At 43.8% G+C, this 23016-nt stretch overlaps 1 protein-coding gene across 2 annotated transcripts in view; it reads left to right on the top strand.

The window, feature by feature from the left end:
• LOC138510049 (uncharacterized) overlaps positions 1-23016 on the top strand; it is a 731668-nt gene that overhangs the window by 253403 nt on the left and 455249 nt on the right. The window lies entirely within an intron of this gene.

Genomic DNA, 23016 nt, shown 5'->3' with positions numbered 1-23016 from the left:
GTTGTTTTGATATGTGATGGGACACACAACCAGCTTAAGGAGTCATTTTTGTAGGTGTTTGATTTAACACATGACCACAAAATACCAGATACCAGTACACAGGATTTTACAAGCACTTGACATTGGCACTACCTTTGGGGAACGTAGTGTTGTTTGGAGAGTGGTGGTCACACAGTGACATTAATGGTAGGTATTCTGAGCATGTGAAGAAACAAGCATCCTGCTTAAAGAGCTATTTATGTTGGGCTCTTGAATGGACACATTACAACATTGTAATACGTATTGCGCCAGCCTTTGCATCCAGGTGCAAGAGCAAAAAGGTCGATCTTTGGAAAACTGCTTCCAGGAATGTCTGTGTTGTGTGTTAAGTAAACAAAAACTCTAGAGAGCCTGTCCCCAGCAACCGAATGTTGGAAGGAAAGAACTTGTGGAAATGTTTAATGTCCAAACGGCTTCTGCTACAATAGGTGGGATTGCACACATTTTGAAGAATCCGGTGGACCAACCACCAGCAGCTACAGGTTGAATGCCTGAAAGCACACCAAGCATTCAAACATCAGTCATGCTGCCTTGTGAATACATTGGAAGTCATCACTTGCTCAGCAGCATCTAATAGTTCAGTACACCCCATCCAAAGCATGAGACAAGTTGTAATATATCTAATCTTCCAATGTTACACATCCAGATCTGTTCATGTACCAACCCGGGGAGCCACCTGTCCAATATGTGGTGTACCGGATGTGCTTAAGCACTTCAAGTTACACCTCTCAGTGTCAGGTCGAATACAGGCAATAGTGAGTTATCCCATCTGCCCATCCCACAACCCACAATGCATCACAGCTTTTCCTACCCACTGCATAGTACACATCTTGCACTCATACAAGCTTTAGATGATGACAGTGCTGATGAGTTTAAATGACTAAGAAAGTAGGAACATTCAAGATCTTCAGCCATCATAAGAGAACAATGGCAGAGGTATATGGCACCACCGCTGATACTGAGTCTAACCCCAGAACCAACTGTGACACAGAACAGGGCCAGATGAAGGAGGAGGAAACACAGTCTGAAATGTCATCTATCATCTACACAAATCATTCAGAGTTCAGGCGACTGTATCACGTGAAGGAGAACCCATCTGTGGGCATCAAAGTGAAGAACGGGTAGAAATAAGTGTTCTATCTCTAAATTAGTGCTTGAAGTGCATCTAAATCATGGGGCCAGTAGGCTTCTGTTTCGCTCACTTACACGTAGTGGAAAGATCTCCATCATCCTGGTCTGCTTGATGTGAACCAATGATGGACCGGAATAATTGCGGGTTTCTGTCTGCGGACCTGCAGAGAAGGAAGCCCGTTATTTCTGCTTGTATGATTTAAAACGGCCTAGTGAAGGTCGTCAGACCTACTTGTCTGACTTACCACAGGTGGTGGCTTTCTCTCTTGGTCTCTTGTTGATGAGTACCGGGTGTTTCTCTGATGTGTTCAGATCCCACTGCTGTTATTAGGGCGTATGGGTTCCTTTGCTGTATCTGCAGGATACAAAAAGTGAGCTTAGGTCAGTCGTCCCACTGCACAGCCTGGACTCTAAGATTCTAAGTCAGTCTATTTTGCCATGATAAATAGAGTTGCATGGAAACGGCAGCCTGCGTCTTCCATTGCCCTCTACATATGTACGCTGATGCTGTTTGTTTAAATACGGAATCAGCTAGCGCCCAATATATGTGGCCGTCCGGTGTGCACCACAACTACCTAAGGATTAGCGAGAATGCGCTCCGCTTATTCTAAGTTACCTTGTTGTGTGGTATGCCTGTTAACTGGTGCGCTGTGTTCCTTCAGGGCATTTAATTGGAACGCCCGTGATTGGGGTTGATTAAGAACCCGTCATGAACGGTGGTCTGAATGTCAGACATGGAGATAGGACTAATCTTGTATGAACATTAAACATAGAGGCAGGACTGTTCCTGTACGAACAGCGCTATTTAGAAACTGAGTGTCTGGAGTACCATGTACTCAAACACCCTGCTTTTGCTAGAGTAGCAGGCCCAAAACCATATATGTGGATGCCTACTGGTTACCCAGATACATTTTCTTCTCCATTGAAATAAAAAAAATAGAAAATAAAATTCCCTATTTTAAATGAAAAAAATTGCTTTGTAAATTTTGCGCTGGCTAACTATCATGCAGAGCTGTCTACCTGAGATGGGAGTCAAGGGGCCTCATTCTGACTCTGCCGGTCCAGAAACAAGGGTGCCAGTAAGCTTACCAGCCCCGTTGTTTCCAGACCGGCATATTACAGGTCTGCCTGCTGGAGCTGCCATGCCCGACAGGTCTGACCCTGCCGGGCACAGCAGCCACAGTAGGCAGACCTGTCATGGAAGCACCGGCACCGTTAACAATGGTGCTGGTGCTTCTGTGTACCCGTTCCCATGGCACTCCACGCGAATGGGGAACAACATTTTACCGGCACCTAGCTCCCGGTCTGCTGGGACTTGTAATGTGCCAGTGGCACCGGGAAGCTAGGTGCCGGCAACTTTTACGAGTCCAGCGGCAACCTGCCAGTAGCACCGCCAGGGTTACCGCCGGACTCGTAATGAGGACCAAGGAGTCTTGACTGCTGTATTACAGCATGCCACTAGATGAAAGTCGCATATGTCTCTGCAGCTGCTTCTATCGCTAGTGAGTGTACCTGTCAGGCCTGCTTAAGCTGCTCAGATGCAAATAGCGATCTATAGGGGGACCTACTAGAGGGTAGAAAAAAACTATAGTCCGGCTGACCTGCAGGAAATGTGGGGTTGTTTGCGGATTTTCTCTAGCCTGCTGGTGATTCTTGGATCTTGATCATGTGAAAATTAGATTATTCCATTCCACTGAGATGTTGAGTCCTTGGTTTACCGTGTTCAAGCGATAGATCCATTTTTGTTCAATGTTGTGCAGTTGGGCTGCCATATCACCACCTTGTAGGTGGGGTTTTAGCATTTGTAAAATGAACCACCGAAGATCTTCATCCGTATGGCCCACCTTGGTATAATGCTCCACTAAGGGTTTGTCACATACCTTGTTTCTGATACATGACCTGTATTCAGATATGCGTTGTTTTATGTGGTGGATCGTCTTGCCAATGTATAGCAGATTGCATGGATACATAATGATGTATATGGCGTTCTTAGCTTGGCAATTTGTGTGGTACTTAAGCTCCCACTTGATGTGTCCATGTTCAAATCTTTGTTTGTTCTCAGTAAATTTGCAAGCAACGCAATTACCACAACTAAAGAAAATTGTTGTTTGACAGGGTGACATTTTTTGTTGACAATCTTCTTGATGGAAGGACAATCTAACCTTTATGCTCGTAGAGGAGTGCAAGGCCTTGATCACATCTAAAAGGTCCAAAGGGCAGCCCCCAAGTAGATAGCTTTCCCCAAAGCCTCTCCCTGCTGATACAATCAAAGTCCTACTCCAGGTCAATGAATGCCAAATATACTCTTGAACTAATCCTGATATTTTTATTTATTTATAGGGTTGTAGGGCGCAGCAGCCCACAGGCATCAGGGCGCCAACATAAAGACAAAGGATGGCAAAAAGTTAACGGGACATACATGAAAGAACAGATGGGAACAAGATTATCACAGGTGCTCACTTAAATAAAAAGGACTTTAAAATGTTTCTTTGAAGTCTCAGAGCAGTCGGGATACTGGTCCAGAGCTTGGCAGCTCTGGCGTTAAAAGACCTGCACAAGCCATTTGACTGTTTGTGGGCTATGCCGTTAATCAGACCCTGGTTTCCCGAGAGCAAGGGCCTACTGGTGGCATATGGGTATACCAGCGATTTTAGATAGAGTGGAGCAGCTCCAAAAAGGCAACGGTGTACTAATGTGGCTGCTTAGAAAAGCAATCCGATCTTTCACCGCCAGCCAGTGAAGGTCTCTTCTTCTGGCCATAATGTGCTCACCTTTTGGTATGTTTTTAATGATGTGCACAGCGTCCTTCGGAATTGTCTGACATTTTGTCAGGCAAGCAGTGTTAGCTCCTATCAAGAGTGCATTACCATAGACCAGCCTTGAGAGTATGGTGGCAAGGGCGATAGTGGAACAATTATTTTCAGTGACTGGGTGCCTGATATGTATAAGTAAGCGTAGATGGTACTGACAGTTTTTGCTAATCTGATTCACATGGGATTCTGCGCTCAGATAGGATTCCAAAATGATACCCAGGATTTTTACCTTGGCAAGCACCAGAATTATACTGGTCTTGATTGTAAAGGCTGTGAAATCCACACTCAGCTTGTCGCAAGCTTTCCATGAGCCGACGATGAGTAGTATGGTTTTGCTACCGTTAATGCACAGCCAGTTCATGGACATCCATTCCTCGATGATATCATAGATGCCAGAAATATTGGTGGAGTCCTTAGTATGGTTACCGCTTAGCTCGAGGACCAGCTGAGTATCATCGACATAGTTAGTAAATGTTACACCAAATTCTTCTAACAAAGAGCATAAAGGACGGAGATACAAATTGAAGAGAACCGGTGAAGATTGGCCCCCTGTTGTACTCAGCAATTGATAGGAGCAAGAGTTGAAAAAGCTTCGCCCCAATGGATTTTAGACAAGCTGTTTGAGAGAAATTAATGGATCTAATCAACTCCCCTCTTTGAGCAGTTCAGGGCCTGTTAAAGTGATCGCAGTAGCTTGTCGCGGTAGAGTAAATCGAAAGCCGCCGACAGGTCAAGCAGCACCAGCACGCTGGCTTTCCCATCGTACATTATTTTTAGCATGTGGGTCTGCAGATCGATGAGTGCTATCTCCGTGCTGTGCCCTTGCCTGAAACCTGATTGTTGTTTATGTAAGATGTTCTTATCGTCCACGAATCGTTGGAGTTGCGCATTTATCAAGGATTTTCAACAGGAACTGACTGTTAGTGATAGGTCTAAGATTGCTTCTATCTTTAGGGTCTAAACTGTTTTTTTTTATGAAGGAAGTGACTGTCACTACTTTGATAGCTCTGACCTTTAACACATTCAGCAGGAAGAGGTTAAGGCTTGTCCCTAGCCCTTTAACAAAGCCAGTTTGCCTTTTATCAATTTGCTCTGTATCTCTCACCTCTCTCTCCAAATGTTGCAATAGGATGGAGGCAAAGTTCTTTCTCAAGGTCTACAAGGGCGACTGGTCTATTATGTTTTGGTGCTTCTCTATCGCCCTTCTTTAACACCAGTATGATCCTCCAGTTTTCCAGGACATTGCAACTTCCCTAGACTTCAAGATTTGAGTAAACATCAAAAAGCACAACTCTGCCCATAATTTCAGATTTTGCTTCACTGAGTTATTATTTAACCCATCCGGACCCGCAGTACACAAGACATTTAGTTTCTTAATCAGGTAGACAATATCCTCTTTGTCAAACTCAATAAGCCATTTCTCACATTGTGCTCCCCCCTTTAAGATATCCCCAATTTCAGCATGTGAGAAGAGTTGAGTAAAGTGTCTAATCCAGTTTTTCTCAGTTACTACCGGCACCATACTCGCCGGTTGGTATACTTCATTATTATTCAATAGAGCCCATAATTCACGGGTATTGGTTTTTGTTATCAACTTCATTATTTCCTCTCCATCTAGTTGAAGCCATTGTGCTTTAGCAGCCAATAACCATTTCCTATATTGTTGTTTCCTTTTTTTTTATTGGTCATTCCTACCCTCTTCCTTAAGGCGGGAGAGCTTTCTTAAATCCGCACGGAAGATTTTTCTACCCTCCACCAATTCCTTATTATAATGATGTAATCTTTTCCCACCTTTTCTGGGGACTGTTCCGGGCTTCATTCGGAATTTCATTAACTTCCAGGCATAATTTAAAAGAGAACCTTCCCTTGTCATAGAATATCTGTATTTGTCCACAATATCAGAGACACCACCAGGCAGGATTCTAAGCCTATTAACTCCCTGATTTACCTGGACATTTTCAACCCTAGCCAAGAGTTCTTGTTCCCCACCTTTATCTCGCTTTAACTCCAGAAGATTATGGTCGCTATTTTCGATAGGCTTCACCATCAGGGAGTTGACCCATTTATTTATGTTACGTGATAAACAATAGTAGTCCAAACAGGATTTCTGATTACCCCAAAACCACGTGGATCTACAAGGGATATCCCCTTTTGTGCAACCATTTAGCATACAAATGTCACCTTCATTCAACTCTTTCATCCATAACAATGCTTTTCCCCCAAGCCATTTGTAGGAATTTTCTCCCTTTTAGATCCAAACATTTTAGATTAAGATCTCCACATATTACCATGTGGGGATTGCTTCCCTTCATATATATCTCGTCAATTAAGGACTTCACCATACTGATGAAGTTTCCATTTCTAATCCCTACCGGATTCCAATATAAATTGAGTATTGTCAAAGACACCGCCATAAAATACCCAGGTCTTTTCCAACTCAAACTAATCATTTGCACAAAAAGGTTGGGATTTATTGTTTTAAATATGTGTATCCCCCTGCCTAGTTGTATCAGAGTCAAAAGCCCAGAGAAAGAACGCCCCATTGACTTATTTTATGCTGGGTTACAGCAGACCTCAAAACCATCACAAATAGGGAGGAGTGTAACGAAGTTTCCTGCATGCATAAAATGTCATACCTTTGGAGCTCCAGTCTTTCCTCTAAGAAAAGACGGCCGAAACCCCTCGTATTCCAGCACCCCAAAACCCATAGTCATCTTCATTGCTCCGCCCCTCTTTCTCGTCTCAGTTCTTGTCACGTTGTTCCTTGTATGATATTGAGGAAGCTGATGTTGGGCCCTATTGAGAGTAATCATCACTGCTTGTTGCCTCTTCCTCATCTCATTTGTTAACATACTATTTCTTGGGTGATATTGGGGAATACCTGAAGTAGACTTGGCAAGTGGTCGGCAGAGAGTGTTACAATATGCCATCAGGGCATGAGGAATGGAGGGAACATCCATAAAAGGGAATGGAGGAGATGTAACTTCCTCCAATGATGTCATGTCATCCCTTGAGGGTCCCCTCCACCCATGTGGTCTTCCCTCATATAGCCGCCCCCAGGGTCAGGGTCAGGTAGCGGCTGCCATCCCCAGGCTATATTGGAAGAAGCTACCCCCTGGAAAAGAGTGATGACATCATCAGATTCATCACACAGCCCTAGTTTTAAGTGAAGAAGCCAGAAAAAATATCCCTTATTCCTGTTCCACCACCTGTGCCTACATGTGTGTTTGCAGACCCTTATCTCCATCCATGCCGTTTTATTCAGATACTCGCCAGTGTTTTTCATTATTTTCAGAAAACCCCAGAACAAGGTCAAAGAACAGAGATGGCCAGATGAGTGAACCAACAGCAGCACACCACTCTCCGAATAGTAATGATACAATGGAGAACCACCACAGCACTTCAGAGACCCTAGCGAAGCAGCGCACATACCGAGAAAGAAACACCACTGTTGCAGCCACACACCAGAGCAACATGAAACCCCTGTTGCAAGCACAACTGAAACCCCTAGCAAGGTCACACCATCAAGTAAAGGTCTCCTAGACCACCAGGAACCGAGAGGGTGCAGCAATAAAACACAAACAGGTAAATTGAACTTGCTGCACTGCCATGGGTAATGCACAGTGAGCCGAACATCAAAGAAAAAGGAGAAGAACCAACACAATGCTGCAGAGACCAGAGACCAGCACCGCACATACCCGAGAGAGAGACACCCCTGCTGCAGCCACACATCAGAGCAGTAAGGATACTTGTGTAGCAATCACGGCTGAAACTCCTGCCACGCTTACACCATCAAATAAAGGTCCCTTAAACCACAAGGGACAGAGTGGGCAGAGAAGGGGGACCTTGCCTCAAACTTACCAAAACAGTCCACAGGTATGTGGGTTTAATCTACCGCCCAGCAGAACTCCTCTACACCACCAAACCACATCTCAGCAGTCACCAGCGGAATGGCTGCGCTGGTGCTGTTGAGCACTATGGCCTTGCCTTAAAACTGCGTTTTGCAGTCACCAAAATAATGGCTGCGCTGTCTTACAAGCCACACCTGGGGTGAGATGAAACACCAAATACCCTGAAAATTGTTGCCAGTATTTTCTTCAGTGGCTCCAGAGAAAAGTTAATTTGCACCAAAAAGAAAAGAATTCAAAGGCAGCACTGCTAGGCTGCCAGCCCAAAGGGTTTCACCAAAAGTACACAGTTCTGATCCATTGAGACCCAGCTAGGTCCATTCATATTCAGGTTGGGCTCCAGCAAAAGGGGGAATTTTTCACTGAATGACAGGCTGTGCCAGGCAAGATCTGTGAACTAACAAAGAACTTCACTCCAAGCCATACACAGAAAAATGCTTTACTTTGCAACAAAATATCACAGCTAAATTCTTCATAAGAAGCTTCTCTCTCTTAGCATGTCCGTTTCAAAGGATTCTTGTGTGGAACAGATTCTTGTGTACTAGAAATTAACTATGGCCATGGAAATGCTCATTTCCATGGCCATACCATGGAAGAGACAAATCCAGAACAAAAGAACAGAACAAGAACAAATCCAGAACAAAAAAGCCCCAAAAAAAGATACCTTGAATTTATCACCACAATCAAATAACTTCCACCCTTCTAGCGAAATACCAACTGACCAGCCCGCCAGATTCCACTTCACTAACACTTCCATACTAGAGGTAGATAAAGTCATCCTACCTCTGAAGCCGTCCAATTGTAAAGGCGACCTTTGCCCCGCACAGATTATAAAAGATGCTGCTAGAGATCTTGCCCCTCTTATCTCTAAACTGATCAATGCCTTCTTCTCATCTGGTACCATTCCCTCTAACTTGAAGCAATCGTGGGTACTCCCACTTCTAAAGAAGCAAACTGTAGACCCACTTATTCCTACCAACTACCGTCCTATCACAATGGTACCATTCTTACTCAAAATACTTGACAAGGTCGCATACACCCAGATCCAAAATTATCTAGAACTGCATAAGCTCCTGGGAGAAAGACAATCTGATTTTTGCCCATTACATGGGACAGAAACTGCCCTCATCGACCTAAAATCTCAGCTCGATGAGTTAAGAGATAAAGGCAAAACAGCCCTCCTCCCACTGTTAGATCTCTCTGCTGCATTCGACTTAGTGGATCATAAGGTCCGATGTAGTCACCTGGACTCAGCAGCTCACTTTTCTACAGAGGCTATCAGATGGATAGAATCATTCTTGAGTGATAGAACTATGAGGGTCTTCTCCCAATCGGCAGCGGCGGACCCTGTCCCTATCACGTGTGGTGTACCCCAGGGCTCCTGCGTCTCCCCCACATTATACAATATATTCACCAAGCCCTTGTTCAATGATCTGGACCTTCTGGGTATCACCTACACTAATTATGCAGATGATACTCAGATTCTCCTCCCACTTTCTGGGGATTATGACAAGGATTTGGCATTGGTGAATAGAGTGTATCTCATCATCCAGGCATGGATGGCCACTAACGGTCTATGCTTGAATTATGATAAGACAGAGTTGATTATCCTGGGTACCCACCTTAACCTTAACTATGTCTTCTTTGGGAAACACAGAGAAGGGACTGTGGGGGGAGGAGTGGCCATCATATGTAAAAAAATCACTAGGATTCTATGAAGCCCAGATTGAATGTATGGGGACTGACTTGAGTCATGTTAAAATGACATCTAATCCTAATTTTACCATGAATCTAGTCCTTATTTACAGACCTCCTGAGGATTCTGATAGCTTTAACGAAGACCTCGTTAACCTCATCTCACCTATGATGACCACTAATACTGGTTTGGGTCATTCTGGGTGATTTTAACTGCTGGAAAGGCGACAAGAGGGATAAAAAAGCTCTGTCACTAGAAAAAATGCTAGGGAATCACCAGATCACAATCTATAACATGGATCCCACGCACAACAAGGGCCACATACTGGATTGGGTCGGTAGCGGTAACATACAAGTTGAAGATATTCTGACCATACCATGTATTTGGTCCGATCACTTCTTTGTTACCTGTGTTTTGAGGCTTCCTGCCCTAGCACGTAGAGCACATGGTCCTATGCACTCAGTTAGAGCTTGAAACTTAAAGAACATTACTACTCCTGTTTTAGTTGACTATATGCATACATCGATGACCATAACCAATGACATTGATGATCCAGAGATACTTATGGATAACTGCAACAGAGTGACCACTGAAATGCTTGACAAATTTGCTCCTATGAAAGACAAATTGGTTAGGGATCTACCTAATCACCATAGATGGTTCTCCTCCTCGCTGGCAGAGCTTAGAGCTAGTAAAAGGCAGGCAGAACATACCTGGCGCAAAGACAGCTCCATGACTAACCTGTTAGATTGGAAGCGCAAAGAGAAGCAGTATAAAACCAAAATTCTTGAGGCTAAGAAAACCTACCATAACAACCATATTAGCTCAGCCAGAGATCAGACCAAGGAACTATTCCGCCTTTTTAGATCCTGGGAAAAATCCACTGTTTGCAGTTCTTCCATAAAGACTACTGCTGAAGACTGTGATCGGGTACAGAAAGCCTTTGCGGACAAATTTTTAAAAGCGCAAGACAAAATTAAGCAAGAAGCATTGGCATCGCTACTGCCTATAGTAAAACCCACCCCAGTGTTTAGTGAGACTCCTCATATAGGCACTAACCCGACTAATACTCAACAGGATCTTACTTCTAAAATTGCTACCGCATCTGGATTAGCAACTGGCTTTACATTTAAGAAAACTACTGTAGTTGAAATGATAAATGTCCTTAAATCGATGCACCCCACTAATTATCCTGGCAAACTGCTCCCATCCAAATTTATTTTGGATCATAAAGAATTGTTTGCGCCCTTCCTTTGTAGATCCGCAAACGCTTCTTTTCGGTTGGGTATAATTCCCCAGTCGATAAAAAATTTTGCAGTCTCACCACTACTAAAAAAAGTAGGACTAGATCCTACTGATGCTGCTAATCTAAGACCAATTACCAACACCCTGTTCCTACTCAAACTCATAGATAAGGTAGCAACCATCTAACTACAGGATCATGTACAGATGGCTGGCATACTACACGCCAAACAGACGGGGTTCAGAAATCACGATGGAACTGAGAGTGCTCTTCTGGACCTACAGACCTTTATGTTGTCCAAGTTGGAAGAAAGTAAATCGGGGCTGCTGATGTTGCTGGATTTATCTGCAGCCTGCGACTTGCTTGATCACAAAATTCTACTTGATAGAATGCAGACTGTTTGGGGCCTCTCCGTCAATGCCTTAGCTCAACTGAGATCGTTCTTAGAGGGTCGACGGTCTCAGGTATACTGGGGGGACAGCGCCTCCAAATCACAATTTATGACCTGCGAAGTTCATCAGGGAGCATGCCTCTCCGCATTATTGTTTAACATCTACATCCTCCCCCTTTGCAGTGAACTAGAACTTTCTCAGATTTTCTTTTGCAACTACGCAGATGATTTTCAATTGGTTCTTGATATCACTGGCGATCACAATGCCGACCAAAGCATAGTTGATATGGTGTACCAATTGATAAAGCAGTGGATGTCTACAAATTGGCTCTGCCTAAATGCCTCAAAGACTGAGTTTATGCTATTTGGACCCCATAAGGCACAAACTAAGCTGGGCCAGGAGTACTCAGGCTTCAGGATAGACGGTAGCTATACCAAAGTTATGCAGAAAGTTAAAACTTTGGGTACTTTTATGGAGAATAGCCTAGATTGTGAAGCCCATGTCACAGCCATTTCCAAGAGCACTAATTATCATTTCAACGTGCTTAGGCAGGTTGCTCCACTTGTTTCTGTCGAAAATCTACTAAACTTGTGAAAGCCATCATCCTACCACGTGTGGACTACTGCAATGCGCTCCTAGGTGGGGCAAGCAAAGCTGATATTCACGAACTACAAAAAATACAGAATAAAGCCATCCGCATCATCTTTCAGATGAAATGTTCAGAGCCTATTACTGTTGCCAGAAATAAAACGACACTGGCTCCCTGTGGAAGCCAGAATTCAGTTTAAATTACTAGCTGCCTGTGATAAAACTAGAATAAATTGTACAAATCGGATAACAGCTGGCTCAGGCTCTGTCAATACCAGGCTGAAAGGCCACCATATGAAGGGTTAATTATTCTGTCAGAAAGACTAGAGTAATGGATAAGACAATGATCCAATCAGGAAAGAGCTTCTGGGGAAATAATGGGCTTGTTTTGTTTTATTGTGTTGCCAGGAGACAGAGGAGGAGGATTTGAAGGCTGACAGTTATGAGTGGGCCTACTGAAGAGATACGAGGGAGAAAAGAAAGACATTCCTGACTTTGAGATACTAGCGTTGTGCCGTTGCACTAAGATGAACATTAATAGATAAGTGGTTGTTTTAAGCGATCGTTATAAATCGCTACATAGTTTCTAGCGGATCGTGAGAAGGTTGAAGAAAACGGCTCATGTTACGCAGGGAGGTTTGAGACTACAATACTCCGAGGCAGGACTGCGTAACTCATCGGATGTTAACAGCTGATCCGAGCTGTAACAGAGCCGATTGAAGGGAGAGGGAGAAGCCGAGCTGCCGCGCTCGGCTGAACAGCTGATCCAAGCTGAGAGGGCGTTGTCGGAAGCAAGAGGACGAAACCGAAGGGCCGCGCTCAACTAAACAGCTGATATGAACTGTGAATACGCGGACTGAAGTGAGAGGGAGAAGCCGAGGTGCCGCGCTCAGCTGAACAGCTGTTACAAGTTGTGAGGGCGTTGTCGGAAGCAAGAGGGAGAAGCCGTGGAGCCGGGAGTACGCGGATTGAAGTGAAAGGGAGAAGCCGAGGTGCCGCGCTCGGCCGAACAGCTGATTCGAGCTGCGACAACATCGACTGAAGGAGGAGGGAGAAAACAGAGGAGCCACGCTGGGCCCGACAGCGGATCTGAGGTACGGAACGAGGCCGAACTCCGTATGAGGAATAACAACACGAAAAGAAAGCAGGTTTGATCTGTTGAATGCTTGTGTGAATAAGAAGGAGAGATAAATCTGAGAAGACTCCTTCTGATGGGATATAAGGAAAAATTATACTGAAACACAAAATAAAGAAAGAGACTCATATAAAAGAAGTCAAGTTATATATATAGAACTATAGACTTAAGGACTTTTTCTTGAACAGTTTCAAGGAATAACAAACTATAAAAACAAAACCCAAATACAAGTTATAAAGCAATGTTGCAAACAAGTTGAATGAGAACTTACCTGAAGAGAACATATCAGTCTAACTGGAAGATTACCCTTACTACCAGAGCTTTCTTCAGGAGTAACAACGTATCCTTTGATCTAAAAGAAAACATAGTTTGATTGTTAATAAAAGTTGCTTCGGGAGCAAAGTTGACACTTACTTTCAGTCTCATTGTGGTTATTCACGTTTCTAACAAACCTGTTTACCACAATTTGGTATCAGAAGTGGGATCCAGTTGAACACCATGAAGGAACTCGTACTAAACTTGTGAAAGCCGTCATCCTACCACGTGTGAACTACTGCAATGCGCTCCTAGGTGGGGCAAATAAAGCTGATATTCACGAACTACAAAAAATACAGAATAAAGCCATCCGCATCATCTTTCAGATGAAATGTTCAGAGCCTATTACTGTTGCCAGAAAAAAAAAACGACACTAGCTCCCTGTGGAAGCCAGAATTCAGTTTAAATTACTAGCTGCCATAAATGCATCTTTTGGAATGCACCAGTTTATCTGAAGGACGTTGTTAGTATCTATCAGCCCAAAAGAAGTCTCAGATCAGCTGAAGACTTCCTACTAGTCCAACACCGAGTGAAACTATCTCGTGGGCTTGGTAGGGCTTTTCATACCCAAGGAGCTAGGGCCTGGAATGCCCTACCTGTTACTGTGCGTAAGACTTAGGACCTCCTTACGTTTCGGAAACAATTGAAAATGTATCTATTCAATTAGTACAAACTCCTACAGGTAGCTTTTTGTCACTTTATCTGTCTCTCGGCGCCTGAATGCCTACGGACTTTGGCGTGGTATAAGTAAAATAACAATAACAATAACAACAATAACAAGAAATTAGGCCATGAATATTCTTCATTCACCATTGATGGAAACATCATTAGGGTAGCCAAAGAGGTAAAAACCCTTGGCTTTTACCTTGATTCTACCATGTCCCTTGACAAAAAAGTGAAATCTTTGGCCTCCACCACCGCTTACATGTGTAAGCTCATGAGGGCAGGCAAACCATTCCTTTCAAATGACAGCTGCATGATCCTGGCCAGATCCCTAATACTCTCTAGGCTAGATTACTGCAATGCTTTATACAGTGGCGCTAATAAGGCTATTATACAGAGGTTACCAATAATGCTCTAAGAGCCGCACTAGGTATGAATAAAAGAATAAATATCTCTGCAACTAGACGCCAATACAACTGGCTCTCGACCCATAAAAATATTCTTCTAAAAATGGTCTCCCTTACCCACAAAGCACTAAACAGTGCGGCCCCCAGCTACCTTGTAGATAGACTACACAGAAGAACCTCTATCAGACCCATGTGAGCCAGTAACGCGAACTGCCTCACTGTACCAAGATTCAGACTCACCAAGGTTGGCGGCAACAGCTTTCCTGTGAAAGTAGCTAAACTTTGAACTCCCTGCCACACCGGCTCAGAGAAGATCAACCATACTTACACTTTGGAAGTAATTACATCAACCTGCTCAAATCCACTGACCACTAGGTTGTCCCACTGCATTCTCCTTTCCTAGGATGCACTAGTCTATCCCTCCCAAACATACTGTAACATTTGTTTCTTTGCTTATTTATCCTTCCTGCTCATAACTTGTATATTTGTATATATGCCTTACTTTGTCCATACCTGTAACTATATGGGACTCATTAGGACTCCGGCGCTAAACCACGGTGCTATTAGCACCATGGTCCATGCTGGAGTCCGCCATGGTGGAATGGGGAATTACCACCCCATCCCGAGGTTGGTGGGGCGGTAATTCCCCATGCCACCATGGCCCTTCCCCATTTCCATTTTTGCCCCATAGGGCTCAATGGGAATGGGGAAGGCGCTAATTACGGTACCACAAATTGCGGTACCGTAATTAGCACCAAGGTCCCTTTGCGGGTCCCTACTTTAACGGCTGGTAAAACCAGCCGTTAAGGTCAGTTCCCGCAAAGGGACCTCGTAACTAGGCGCTAGGTGTTTAACGGCGCTGCAGCCTTTTACGGCACCGTTAAACACTTAGCGCCTGGGTCATAATGAGGCCCTATATGTTTTACTGTGACCATACTTGTAACTATGTAAGCTTTGCATTTTCTTATTTGCTGCACCCTGTTACCCTTGGGTTTGGTGCGCATTAGAAATAAATAAAGAAACAAACAAACAAACAAATGAACCCATGTGACAAATGAACCTATGTGTAAAATGTGCTTTTGATAAACAAGAAAATGCTGTTTAAAAATGAAATGTTGAATTAAGGCCCTGTCCTTGCTTAGAAATGTGAGGGGTTTTGTTTGTAAACATATATGGGATATTTAATTCCAACAGATTTGCTTATTGGTTCAGAAAAAAATAATAAATGAATAAATAAATAAATGCATTTACTGTGCTGAAGCCACAGACAGGTTTTTCCTGGCTTCAAAGGACATTTGCTTCCCAGGAACAGGATCTGCGTCTCTTCCAGTGGACCTGCCCCCGAGGCATATGAATAGACAATGGTGGTGGATTTCGCACACTCGTCAGACTCTGTGGCTGTGCTCCAGCCGGGCAGAATGGATTTCTGGGACACATAGGTATGACTTTTTTAGCAACACCTCCACTCAAACTCAAACTGGGGAGCTTCAAAGGCAACTCCATGGCAACACAGGACTAGGGCTGTGGGTTGAAAGGAAATGCCCTTATTTGGAAGACAAAAGCCAGCCCATCTGGGGCAAAAGACTATTTTAATTAATAAGACTTTTATTTCTGCAACCGGACAATGCAGCAATGCGAAATTTTAACAGTTTAAATGCAATTTTTGTATCATTAAAACAAGACACAGTAGTTTTCCCTAGTCTGTAGGGAACGCAAATGACAGAAAAATGGAAATTATGGGAAAGTGTACATGGTGCAACTTTAAAATGTAATGCAAACATGCTCTGCGATAATAGGTACACATATATAAAATTGTAGAATTTTAGGTGAAATATTTCCCACTGAAAAGTGTGAAAGATTATTAGAAGGGTGAAATGACAAAGTACAGACTTGGGAGTCAGAATGCCATGCTCTGTATGAAATGTGTCATTTGCCTATGTGATTTTCAAAAATGACACAACTATAAAAATGTCCAATTTATGTCATAACTGATTTTTGGCAAAAATGACTGTGGGAGGGCATGGGCAATTTAAGCTCACACCATAAAACTGATGTCATGTCCTTGAAGCCCAATCATTTGGCAGGAATGCGGTAACAGTAAAGCCTGACCAATCCAGTTGTTAAAGGCATGTCAAGCCAAAGTCCTGCCTCCATAGTAAATCCTGTGATGTCACCCGCCTTATCAAAGGGGAGACTCAGATAGACAAAACACTCTCTTCTGAATTTTCCAGTTCCTGCGTATCCAGACATTCCATATTCATTCTGCAAGATTCCACTTCCAGGCCAGAGCATAGCTGACCTTATCCAGGCAGGACCATTGATCCAGAAAAAAACCCCACTAAAAATCCCAATAACTGAGGGAGAAATGGGAAAGGTGGCTGAACTTTCTTTGGGATTATCCAGTGCTGCCCGCTTGCCTTGCTACCCGATCCATCCAGCTGAGGAGCCGCTGTGCCATGACCAGACCTTTGACCAGCTGTTTTCTGCTAAGAGAATCCGGCGCTGTGACCAGTGACCAGATATTACCTTGGTGTCCAGAATCCCGGTCTGCTGCTCAAAATACCCCATTCAAGTGCTTGTTGTGAGTATGTCCCTTCACCAACAACCACAAACTGCCTCCTTTGCTCTGTTACCTTGTATGAGGTCCAATCCCATAGAAATCCCATAACTGCCTTAGCAGAAATCCTTAACACTGTCAGAATCTCCTGTGCATCCTGTCCTTGATCTCCAAGTGTTAGCGCCATTCTTCCACTCATTTCTGTCTTGTGTAAATCCTTAGTACTATTTTGATTAAACTAATTAATTCCCACATAAAGAGCCACGCAGCGTGAAGGGGTTACACTTGTAAACTAACCTGTGTCGCGGGCAGCATTTATTTTCTAGCCGCTAAAATATAGTTTCTGTAAAACTTGTCCTTTCCTTTTAAAAACGCTTTTTCCCTGTCCGCTGCTTTTATTTTTAAAACCGAATTTCATTTCCTGTTAAGAATCTCATCCAGTCATTCATCTAGAGTCACTCTTTCACTTTCATATTATCCCTGTGATGTGCAGCTGTAAGTCAGCATAAAAACTGCATTCCGACTCTGTCTATTTCCCCCAGTTTTTCAAACCGTTTTGACATTTAAACCTGTGTAAATTAGCTAATGCAATTTCTATGCGTGTGATTTGGCTGCACTGTGTTGTCACTTCAAAGTTGATTTTTGAACTGTATGCCTGTTGTTGGTACCTTGCCTTGTAGTTGCTAGTGTTCTTACATCCCTGATACTGTTATCACTCATATTTACCTCATTCATTCAACCGCACATTTAAAATAAATATTTGGTCATTCCGAGTGCTATTTTATGCAATTGCAAAGGTTTTCAAATCCAATTTTGCCTCCCATTTCGTGGGGGAAGGTCGGATTTTAATTCTGTTTGCTGTCTAGTATACCTGACTCGTGGTGCTCCTTTCTATCCACAAAATGCAATTAATAGGGGTTTGAGGGAGCATTACCGGGGGAAATCTTAACTCGGGTGCTATCTAACCGAACAATAAAATTCCTCCCATTCATTTGTGCTTTGGATATGTTATAGTAGAAGGTCAAACTAAGTGCATTTCATCAATGTACCTTGTAATTATCACCCCATTGGTGATTGCTGCCCAATATTAAATGTGTGTGTTTTTCTTTGAATTTAAATTAAATAAATATTGTATTACCATCCACCGGCCTGGTTCATGGTCCATTGTGACCCGGGTATTTGTAAAAGGTGGTGTGAGACGGGTTGGGTGCCAGCTCAATCCGAATTATAGGAAATTAAGTAAAAGTGTTTTAAATGTGCGCTGCATCCTAGGCTTGTGGCAAGAGTCCTGGTCTGGTGTGTGACGGCCGATTAGAATCCTTAACAGGAATGAAACCCAGAACATTAATAGGGACATTAAACTTACTACGCTGCCATAGGACATACGTGGTGAGCATGCATGCATGAAGGAAGTGGGTGGGGTTGAATCCCCTTTTCAAGACTTTTCCCTGCACATACAAACCCCAGGAGGAAGAAAGGACCCAATATGGTTAGGGGGTTAGGGACATGTGGTCAATCCCCACAGGTGGAGAGATACTTAAACAGGGAGCAGGAAGAAGGAAGTGTGGGTTTTACAGATGGTGACAGATGTGGAGGTGGAGGATGATCAAGAGACCAGCAGGAGGAAAGAAGGCAGTGTTGGAGTAGGTTGAGGTATTGGTTTAGGAGTGAAAGTGGTTCTGCAGTTTGACTGTGTGTGTTTGTGTGGTGAGTAGAAGTAGTTAGTGTAAGGATTGAATGTGAAGTAAATGATACTGTGGGAAAGGAGAGGGGTATTTGAGTAGTAGTGGGAAGAGGAGAGAAATATTGTTAGAAGGAGAGTAGTAGTAGAGCGGCAGAGTAGTGAAGTGGAGTGGGAGGAATGACAATAGCAAAGGGTGGAGGCGAGAAGTAGGAGGAGTGAAACATCTGAGGGACGGAGGACTGGTGGGGCGAGTAAGGTGGTGGGAGTGGTAGAAAGGAAGAGTTGAGTGGGTATGACCGACCTAGCCTGAATCAAACATAGTATCTGGAAGGCATTGTCTGAACGCCCATTGGAACACTAACCTGTGGTGATAGTAGGAAGAGTTAGAAAGTCCCTGAGGGAGTCCAAATAGTGGCAATTTAGGGAACCACCATCAGCAGAAAACAAAACCTTAAACACTAGGGGTCAACCTTTGGTAGCACTAACCAGGCGTTACGGATACTTAAGTTAGGGGGGAGTGTCTTGGCAGGACAAGATAGAAAGGGAAGGCTGAAGGCCTCTCAAAGAAAATAAAATCCCAGAACTGTCTCAATGACTGAGTTTTTTCTGTACCATCTGTGACACCGCCCAAGGGTCTCATTCCGAGTATGGCGGTAAGGGATACCGGGCACCGTTAAGGAGACTGGTGCAGGTAATCCCTTACCGCCCTGCTACGAGGTCCCTTAGCGGGTCCCGCTATGGGCACCTGGCTTTACCAGGCACCCTTAGCGGGAGCCGCAAAGGGTTTGAGAGCTAATAACGGTACCGCAAATTGCGGTACCGTTATTAGCTACTTCCCCATTCCCATTGAGCCCTATGGGGGCTCAAATGGGAATGGGGAATGGATATTTCAATGGGGACTTTTCGGTCCGGCAAAGGGCGGACTACACCGGTAAGTCCCCATTGAACCAAGTTGGAGTCGGTACCGGTATGGGAGGTAGTCATGGCGCAAATAGCGCCATGACTACCACCATACTCGGAATGAGGCACTAGTCTTCTTAGTCTTAATAATCTCACAAAACAGTTCCTTAAAGAATGTACATTTGATCTGGATCAAATTAGTTACCTATGAGGTACCCTAGAAATTTGGCATTTGAAGGTGCAACAACTGCAGTGAAACTGCTTCTTCATTTGGTACCTGGGAGCCATTAAACTGCAGTGTGAAAAGACCAGAGCCCAAGAGAATCTCCAAGAACAGTTAAAAGAATTCAAAGTTGAATGTGCTAATTTAGGTGTCCCTAAATACAAAAAGGGTTACAACATGCTTTATCCAGTTCTTCAAGGGGTACCCCCACCAAAAGAAGGCCAAGTTATACTGATCTAATCATGCAGTATTGAATCCTGTAGCAGATCAGGCATCTGATCAAATTTAAGCAGCTATTTCTACTCCGCCGCTACCACAAGGTGAACAGAGCCAAATTCTGAGCCCAGATCCAACCCTCAGTGAACCAGTGACATATAGTCAGTCAACACCTATATGATCACTAGGAGCCTCTACATTGCACAATAAATGGCCCATGTCCAAAATGTTTTGTTCCCCCTCTACCTCTAATGATTCAGCTATGTTTGAGGAATTTCTAAATCTATCCCCTCAAACTGGTGCTGCAGCTATCCCTCTAAGACAGCTACCTGAACCTCACAATGGGGTGCCACTGATTTATTTAAAATTGTGCTAAGGTTTCCCAAGATTTGTGACGACTCTGTTAAATATCAAGGAAAGTTTCAAGTTATTATTGACTGTTATACAGACCCTCCAGCTTATAACGATTTTGTGATCCTGCGAAATGCTGTGAAAACGACAGTTTTCTTTAAAAAGTGCAAAAACAGTTGTTTTTGCAAAAACATCTTCGAAAATGGCAATTTTTGCAAAAAGAACAATTTTTTATAAAACTCAACTGAAAACTTTTTTTGACTCAAGAAATGAAATGCACAAACACATCTCATCACTTGTGCAAAAAAAAGAGCAGCCCAATCCACAACCCTTTGCGCAAATCAGGGGGCATTTCTGCACATAAAAAGGGCATCCCAAATTGGCCAGATGTGCTTTTAAATGTTCAGGAATTTTAGGCAACCCCATGCGCCCGCTTCGAATAGGTGCACGGGGGGTGACCAGGTCGTTACTGACTACTGGAATGCTTTTAAAAAAATAATTGCTTTATGTGTATCAACTGCTGTCTCACTTGCATTTCTGTTCCTCAAACTGAATAGAAATGTACATTTTTGGGGGGGTTGTATTTAACAGTGGCAGGCCCTAAGGGCCTGTCATGGTGAAAAGCATGAGGAGCCTGTAGAACATTGTTGGGTTTACCGCTTCCAACACAAACTTATTCGAGGCAGCTGGCCACCGCATCATTTGCGCTACAGCTCAGACCCTTGAAAATGCACAGGTCACCTTTGAAAATAAGATGACCTGCTCATTTCCCAAAATGGGTCGTCTAAAAAGTGCATATCCTCTGCTCTATTTTTAGATGCCCCATTTTTTGAAGATCTGGGCTAAAATCTACAGTTTTCAAAACTTTTAAATGGTGACAATATGAAAGGGAAAGGACAGAGAGGGGGAGTGACGAGTGAGCTGTGGAGTGGTAAGCAAGAACGTAGAGGGAGAGCAGTGGGCTAGAAGGGGGAGCAGTGGACAAGAGAGCAGAGAGGAAGCAGTGGGGCGGTGGGCCAGAAATCAGAGAGGGAGCTGAGGTACAGAACGTAGGAGAGCAGTAGGCCAAAAGCAGAGAGGGGTTGGCTGCAAAGAGGCAGTGAGCTGCAAATTGGAAGAGAGGATGAGTGAAGAGTGCAATAGAATGGGAGAAAGGATGCAGAAGTAACACAAAAAAATGAAGGACTGTATACTGCGGGAGGAATTGGGGAGGGTAAGGTGTGAGCTGGGAGTATGATTTCGAGTTTGGCAGGGACTGCAGAGTGCAAATTTGGACTTGGCATTGTGACAGAGCATGTGAGTGTGTATGACTGAGAGAGAGGTTCGGGAATACAAGTTGTGATAGGGAACTGGTGAGACGTGACAGGTGTGTGGGTGTTTGGGGATTAGAGAACATAGAAGGGGAATATTTTCAATATTACAATTAATAATATTAAATGGCATGCACATTAAATCAAAAAACATTGTTCTGCCAAGCCAGCGACATCTGAGACTTTTTCTATCAAATTGATTCAAAAGATCCAAATAATGACACCCTACCTCTCTTGTAGCCTTGCACACTGCCTCTTCCCTGCAATGTGCCAATCTTGCACCCTTCAGTCAATAAACAACATACTGCAAAAATGCTGCAATAAATAAATGTGTGTGCCGCAAATTTTGCCATTTCATGCTGCTAAATTTGCCATTTCATGCTGCAATATCCTGTAGGGTCTGGTTATAATCCCACTTGTGTGGGACTTAATCATTTTATTAAGGGCTGCCCTTTAGCCAGAAGAAATGTTTCTCTCTATTGAGGCAAAGATGCAATTAGCCATTTCAAGAACCCGATATGCAGTTACTAAAAGATTTCACTGACAGGTTACCTCACAATATCAGAGTTGGTGAGCAGGTGCAAGTGGGTCTAGGTCACATGGCCTAAGCCCCACCCACCTGTCAATCACTGCTAATCTGTTGGTGCCTTTTTGTTTTTCTGCCTTTTTCCCTACTGTAAGGTAAACCACCAGATAACCATGCCAAAGGAAAACAGCCCTCTAAGGAAAAAAGCTTGGTGCACCTCTTTGCAAGGAAAACAAGATGTATTACCTATACAGAATGGAAAAACGGTGACAGAGGGTTCCGTAGAATCCAACTGCCCTGGAGCTATCTGGGTTAGTTCAATGAATACAGACAGTTAAATAACAAATAATCGTCACTCAGGACGCAAACAGTATACAATCTTATCCCACCACCCTCATTGGCTACCACCTATGTACGTACTATCAGTCTCCTATAGTTCCTTGACTGATTGGCCACATCTAGAACTACCCCGGCCCTCTAACACATGGTCTTCTACTCCGTCACCTTCCTTCTCCACTACTTGATTGGAGGGTTACGTGATATGGCACCATGCAAGCATAGTCACATGGTGTGCACCTGATCCTTAGCATGAGCTCAGCTGATACTTTCGAGGTCAAATTGGGCCTTTAGAATAAATAAGAGCATCTGCTGATCCCAGGCACATGTGTGCCCCTGTCATGCCTCCCTGTCGCAGGACTACATTTGTGGGCCTCAGCTCGCGATACTCATAGTAAAAGTAACGTGCTGCTTCACTCCGGGCTTTCTCTTTGTCGGCTGTCCCTCCTGGGAATTCCGGCCTGGCCTCTTGGAGACCCCACTAATCAGCCATCATCTGAAGGATTTAGAGATCTTGTTCGTGGGCTTCTTGCAGTTCAAAGAGACAGTCATTATTCTGGGTGGTGCTAGGATCCTAAATCCA

Source organism: Ambystoma mexicanum, chromosome 6p (genome assembly GCF_040938575.1).
Source record: "Ambystoma mexicanum isolate Mex_15411 chromosome 6p, UKY_AmexF1_1, whole genome shotgun sequence".
Lineage (NCBI taxonomy): Eukaryota > Metazoa > Chordata > Amphibia > Caudata > Ambystomatidae > Ambystoma > Ambystoma mexicanum.
This window is presented reverse-complemented; position numbering and strand designations above follow the sequence as displayed.